Raw genomic sequence first — 6,343 nt, 5'->3', positions numbered from 1 at the left:
CAACTCAACTCCTGAAGGGCACAAGTTGGTGTAGCTGTAAGACCAAAGAACATACCTAGGTCTTAATCAGGCATAAGCTTTATTGGGACTTATGCACAGGAGATGCTCCCTGATTGCAGTGGTTTGGAGAATGAAGACAGTGCTCCACAAAGAGACAGGAAAATGAGGGGTAATATATAAGGGATTTCAGAACAAGAACATTCCATAGGGTATGAGAACAGAATTCCTGCTAGTGTCCCATGAAGTGTACACATGGGGTATAGTGATGTTTTCACTATGCTTGTAGGAAGGACGTTTACCAAGGACATTTTGGAAGATTGTAGTTTATGATACCATCTACTAATTCTCTCCCTTCTGGTGAGGGTTGTTCAGCTTTAACATATGTCTAGGCCATGCAGGCAACTATGTGCTTGAGGGTGGGGCCTGGATTCCCACAGGAAAGGAGGAGCTAAACACCATTAGCATAAAAATAATCAATTTTTATCTTTGTCTCTCTTCCACTGCATGAGGAATGAAAGAAGTCAAATAGAGGATTGTTATGCTGAAACAACCATGTAAACTCTAAAAACAGATAGGTATAATATCCTCTGGTATTCTTTCATGTATTATTTTACACATGTTTAAAAAACTTCAAAAGTAAAAATAATGAAGAGTTATTTAGACTTGTGAGTATTTTGCAATAAAATTTTTTAAATTTCTATGCCGTACTCTTCAAGCAATTCAACTTGTCAAATACAGTCGTTATTAAAAAGTCTCTTTGACATGAGATCTATCTCATGGTTACAAAGCGTTTTCCTCTATTGAATGTGTGAGTGGCTCTTTTTTCCTTCAGGATCCCAAATTGCTCATTCAAAGTCATCCCTATTTTCCAACACTATTTATGTCAAATTGTAGGGGGATACCTTTAGGATCTTTCTTTATATCAGATTGCTTACACTTTTCCGAAAGTAGTACAAGTTAATCATTGTTTCTAAGTTACAGGGCACAGCACTGCTCCAGGATAGTTAATGGATACAGTTAAAATTCCTCCATTTGGGGTAGCAGTCCACCATTGAGGAGTTTTCTTTGCTACTACATCATGTAGCAGTTGTTCTCTGTTCAAGTGGGCCTGAACCTTAAGGCCTCTTCTGAAAAGAAAAGTTGCCTGACATGTCTTTCTGATGACTTAATTTATTTCCATTTCTCATAAAATTGGCTGGAACATTATTTTTTCAATTTAACTGGTTAGGTCTCTTGAGAACTACAGTGAGTTTTCTCTGCATTTCCTTTTGTCTCAGAAGGTTTGCCTTACTTTTTAACACAGAAAAATATACTCTATATTCTTATCACTTAGAAGTGGTTGATTCATAAGACTAATTCCTTTTTGAATTTCAGGTCCTTTCCTAGCAGCAAGGCCAGTGAAAAGCCCATAAGGACGCCTCTGTCCAGGAATTACTCTTCCTCTATGGCCCCGGCTATTTTTACCAAAACCAGAATTCTGTTGGTTCCCCATCATATTCTTGTCCTGAATTGCTGGGTAGCGCTTTGTTGGAGTCTTCCAAATTCTGCTTCTTTTCTTCCTTTTGATTCAAATAGATTATGTCATCTAAAGACATACTGATTTTTTCCAGGTTTTCATTGCTACAGGTTTTTGACAGCAGCACTGGAGCTGCCATGGCTCCCATCAACCAAGTATCAAACCAGTGCAAGACTGAAGATGTCGTGCAGGAACAGTCAGCAAGGAAGGCCTGAGTCTGAGGCCTGTCATCTCCCTCTTATTCATGCACTCAGACTGTGATTACATTGTATAACCAATTTTTCCCAGTACAGTGAAAAGAAGAAAAAAAAACTTTTAAAAACGTATCAATATGTCTGAAAGTAAAAAGTATTTCCTTTCCATTTCTTGACTTTTTTCTTACAGTCAATAAAATATTCTCATTATCTTGCAAATAATCATCTAGCCCCTGGATAGTTTCCTTCAACCAGAAAGAGCTCACTCCTTCACATGACAGTTGTTAGACTGTTCAAATTGTTATACATTGGTAACTTTATGGAACAAATCTATTCCTTCTTCAATATGTTGGTTTTTCCAAGTATTAGTTGGTGCTCTCATTTATTCTCCATGAGAAATCTTCTATCACTTCCCCCCTCACACTGCTGGAAAAAAAAATAATCTCAACAATTTATTCACCTTCATCTTTAAAATAAGTATTCTAGGAGCCACATACTGAACATATTTGTCATTTTTAATAAATTGAAGATGAGATACTATACTACTCAGCAACCTCACATCTGTGTATATGTCCTAGTAAAAGTTTCACATATATTTAGTTCCCTTCACATAAGAAGGGGACCTCACCTGTATCAGTAATATTATATATATTTGTAAAGTTCTAAAGCGGCTACAGTAAAATATCAATATTTACTATATATGATTAATGTAGGAGATTAGTTTAAAACTTTCCTTTAAGATTTTTTTCTTGACCTTGTTGAATTAAAACTAATCCTCATACTATATTATTTTTTATTGTACAAGACTGGTGAATATGCGACTGTGCATTTGCAGACCACATTGAAATGTATCTTGAATTATTTAACTTTAATATCTAACACACACACACACACTAAAACCAGCAAATAAGCAAAAGACCCACCAGTGTGTCAGGACATTCCAAGAGAGAATAAAGAATATGAAATATATATATATATAATTACTTTACAAAAGCAACACATAACTGCTTGAAGCAGGTGAAGGAGGAAAAGAAATTGCCTTGAGTAGTTTTGGAACATTCTGCTTTGAAGGGAAGGTTTTAGAATAAAGTCAAAATGAATCGTATGCTATCATTGTACTATGGTTGGTAATTTGATTTTTCACAAGATTATACGTTAACAATTCTGACACTTGTACATGTGCGTTGAAGGGGAAAAAATGAGTAAATGGATGGCTGAGGATGGGAGCTGGGTTTTTCTTTGCTGGTGATGGAGGTTAAAGAAAGGAATGCAAGATGAACCTGTGGTACTGGATTAGAGTTTGAAACAGCATGAACTTGTGTTAAGTTTAATAAATATAGATAGATGCAGAAACAATAGTTGATGTGAGCATACAGGCATTCTTATCCATATACATAGTACCTAACTGTCTGCAGAATGGTCCCAGAACCAATTACAGCCCTGTCGCAATGAAAACACACGGCCCAGATCTTAGTTTCTAAACGACATAATCCAAGTATAAATAACTAAGGTTCTTTGGAGAACTGACTAGTCTAGGAGTAGGATAGGGAATAAAGAGGAGCCTGGGGCATTTTCTAATGATAGAAAATCCTCAGAAAACTAAAAGAAGTTCAGAATGACCAAAACAAGAAAAATTTAAGCAACGGCATGAATAACATAGCATTGGATTAAGTTCAATGTGTAAAGATCTGCAAACCCCCTCTGTATACATAAATAATTGAATAATTATAAAATTGTGAGAGAAAGATTATGAAGTGGGTGTAGCTCAGTGCTTGAGAACCAGCTTCAAATGTGAGAGGTCTTAGGATCAATCCATGGCACCTCTTAAAAAAAGTGTTAGAGAAGGGACAATTTTTCCTTACAGGAGAATTTTTAATATATATAATTACTCTTAACTCAAAGTAGTGAAACTTAATCCTTCCTACCTTGAGAATGGCCTGCACATAATGAATTATCTCCAATCAATGGATTATGGATGAAGGGCACAGAGTACCAGCAACTTTATAGTAGAGAAATCTGGCAAACAAAACATTAGGCAAGGAGTCACTTTGGAATGTACCCCTGATATGATGTAATAAGAAGGGGACTTCATCACTGTTGTATTCTACAGAAACCCCACCTCAGTCTATCAGAAAAATATTTGACACACCCAAATTTCAGGGTTTTGTTCCGATTGTATGACCAGTATACCTCAAAACTGCCAAGATCATGAAAAACTATCAAAGACTGAAAAATTTTCAGACTAAAGGAGTCTAAGGAGACAGGACAACTAACTCTAATGTGGTACACTAAATGGAATTCTGCACAAAGAAAGGCCTTATAAAAACTTAGAGAAAACTTATAAAAGACAAAGAAGGTCTTGGATTTGGTTGAAAGCAATGTACTAATATTGGCTCCTTTTTTAGCGACAAATGCACCATGGTAATGTAAGGTGTTAACACTAAGGAAAGGAACTTTTGGACTGGAGGAAAAGGAACTTTTGACACTAACTGTAACTTTTCTTTAAATTAAAACAATTCTAAAAATAAAATATTTATTTAGAGAGTGAAATAAGAAAAGTGCAGAATTGAAATATTTTGGTACTAAAACAAGATTAGCCAGACCAAAAAATGGAACAGAATATCATCCAGAAAGAGAACCAAATATTTATTAAATTGAATTTAATAATGGGACATTTATACCAATTTAAGGAAATATGGGTTATTAAACAAATGAATTTGGTGGGAAAAGATGAATTTCTATTTGTACGCAGTCCTAAAAACAAATAAACGTCAGTTAGAACAAAGTTTTAACAAAATCGTGAATAGTATCAACAAGATGGAAGAGTTACATGTTCTGGGCAAGTACTACCCCACAGAAATTTTTTTTAAAAACACAGAAACAAACAAAACAACAGCAAGCAGAATCTGCCAGAATCAACTTTCCCAGAAGAGCAGAAGACAGAAAACAACTATAAGAAAATGGCAATAAATGCTCTCTATATAAACATCAGGAAAAACTAATTAGAAAAATAGAATATTTAAACAACATAAATAAAAGCTTGGTCAGAGCACAAAATTGGATTTTTGCATTTTAACCCATCTGAAAATCATATTCTTCAATAGATTACTTAAGTTTATGTATATTTATTTATATAACTAATATTTTTATTTCTGTAGTTCTTGAATGCTCAATGGATGCTGTATAGTAATAAATAGACTATATTTCTTTAATTGTGTTGTCTGATTTTCTGCTCTGTAATTCCTTGGTATTTAGAAAGTTTATATTTTTGCTCTAGTAATTATCTACCTTAGTTACTTTTGTCTCACTACAAATTCTATAATTTATCATGTTACTTTTAAATGAAGTATTTTCCTACCATGTATGATACAGGTTCTAATCAATTAGATTTTTGCTTTCATTTTTTTCTCCCTATTCTGCCCATTATTTTTCTTGTTCAATATATATTTTATCAGAGGCTAAATTTACACAGAACTTTTCCACTACTCTTTCCCTTTAGACAAAATTTTACCCTTCTCCATATTACAAGAATGTCATTAATCCAATAGTTCTTTGGCTCATGTTTTTCTTTAAGAGTGTCATAGTACTTTTGCCTACAGGTCTAATGTTGGTACAGGCATTTTCCATGTTGTTATATTTTTGTTTATTGCACTTCACAGATATTAGTGTTCCCAAAAATTGAAGGTTTGTGGCAACAACGTTTTAGCTTGAGCAAGTCTATCAATGGCAGTTTTCCAACAACTTCTGTTCACTTCCTGCCTCTTTGTCACATTTTAATCAAGATGTGATTAAATAATGATATGGCACATTTAGACTACAGTGTACTGTAAACATAACTCTTACATGCACTGGGATACCAAAATATTCATGTGACTGTCTTTATTGCAATATTTGCTTTATTGCAATAGTCTAGAACGGAACCCATTATGCCTCTGAGATATGACTGTATTTCTTTCTCTTTAAATTCTAATATTGTTACTATGAATTATCTTAGAGAAACTTTTAAACGCTAAGGCAAATGCAAAAAATGCTTATTACATTGTATTTTTAAAAAACAAGTCAATTTTATTGATATATATTAATAAAGCATGCAATTCATCCAAATTGTACAATCAGTGGTATCTGTTATCATCACATAGTTGTGCATTCATCACATCAATCATTATTAGAACATTTTCATTATTTCAATAATAACAATAATAAATATAAACAGACAAACAAATTTTCTTCACCTCTCAGTCTCTGTTTCCCCTGTTGTGACCTTATATGGAAGGTTCAATGCGGATCAGCAGAATATCCACGTCTACATAAAATACCATGACTTTAAAATGCTGTTTGACCTAAAGTAAGGGGGAAATGAAAAGGAGAAATGAGTTTATATGGCTACGAGTTTCTAAAAAAGAGTCTGGAGGCTGGCAGAAGGATTGCCCTCATGCACAACTGAGCAGAGTCAGAGAGACAGATAAAGCAGATACAACCCCCAGATATTGGTTCCTTTGAGGGCTAAAGAGACCCATGGGAGTTATGGTCATGGCCGATGGGGTTAACTACCAGGGCAGATGGCCCCTCTTTGGAAATGGTGTTTATGTGTGATGAATCTGGACTCAGATGGGATCTCCCTTCATAAGACTTT

The 6,343-nt window shown here is 34.5% G+C and overlaps 1 pseudogene; it reads right to left on the bottom strand.

Moving 5' to 3' along the window:
- Window positions 1-769: 769 nt before the first annotated feature.
- LOC101430427 (UAP56-interacting factor pseudogene) lies at window positions 770-1,655 on the bottom strand (annotated as a pseudogene).
- Between the last annotated feature and the right edge of the window lie 4,688 nt (window positions 1,656-6,343).

The sequence above is a fragment of the Dasypus novemcinctus genome, chromosome 3 (genome assembly GCF_030445035.2).
Source record: "Dasypus novemcinctus isolate mDasNov1 chromosome 3, mDasNov1.1.hap2, whole genome shotgun sequence".
Classification (NCBI taxonomy): Eukaryota; Metazoa; Chordata; class Mammalia; order Cingulata; family Dasypodidae; genus Dasypus; species Dasypus novemcinctus.
This window is presented reverse-complemented; position numbering and strand designations above follow the sequence as displayed.